Below are 731 nucleotides of genomic sequence, written 5' to 3' on the forward strand. Positions count from 1 at the left end.
TTTAGGGAGAGCAGCTCATTAAGCGGCGTAGCGCACGCGTAGGCGCTTAATTTTGCGAGGACGCATAGCGTCAGTATTTGAGGTGGCGAGTATTTGATATGTCACACGTATATTAATTTTGTATTTTATTTACAGCTTACGTAGTANTATATGATGGCACATAATATTGTATATTCTATCTTTTGCCGCACGTTGGTATATTAATTGCGCCTAATTATCGTTTGTTGCCGTACGGGCCGCTTAGCGGCTAGATTGTAGCTTTTCCTTCAGCACGGAGCAAGAGAGAGAGAACACAGTTCACTGTGCGTGGCGTCGAGCAAAGAGGAGCAAGGAAGAGAGAAGATAAGGACGAACGGCTATACAGGGGCGTAAAGCATCCTCGGCACGAGGCGCACGGCGAAGACGTCAGCGGCGGGCTGGAAAAATGGGAGAAGCTAGCACTCCGACTCCCCGAAAGCTGGAGCGGAGCTCCCGGTAGAGTCCTCGACCCGTATGTCCGAAAGATGAGCCTGGAGAAGCTCACCTAAAAGAAAATTGACAAGGCGGGCCGGAGACGGCTGGAAAAGGGCCCGAGCTGACGCGCTGCCGAGATACCTGCGGCCGCTGTCAATCACAGCGCCGCGAATAACTAATCCTGATTGGCTCATTACATAGCGCGNAGAACCGCGCACGGCGAGAAGAGCAATTGCCGCGGAAGCCGAAATCATTGTTCTGCGAGCCGTGGTTCACGC

This window comes from Pseudomyrmex gracilis, unplaced genomic scaffold (genome assembly GCF_002006095.1).
Source record: "Pseudomyrmex gracilis isolate BER0280 unplaced genomic scaffold, ASM200609v1 scaffold_575, whole genome shotgun sequence".
In the NCBI taxonomy this organism is placed as follows: Eukaryota; Metazoa; Arthropoda; class Insecta; order Hymenoptera; family Formicidae; genus Pseudomyrmex; species Pseudomyrmex gracilis.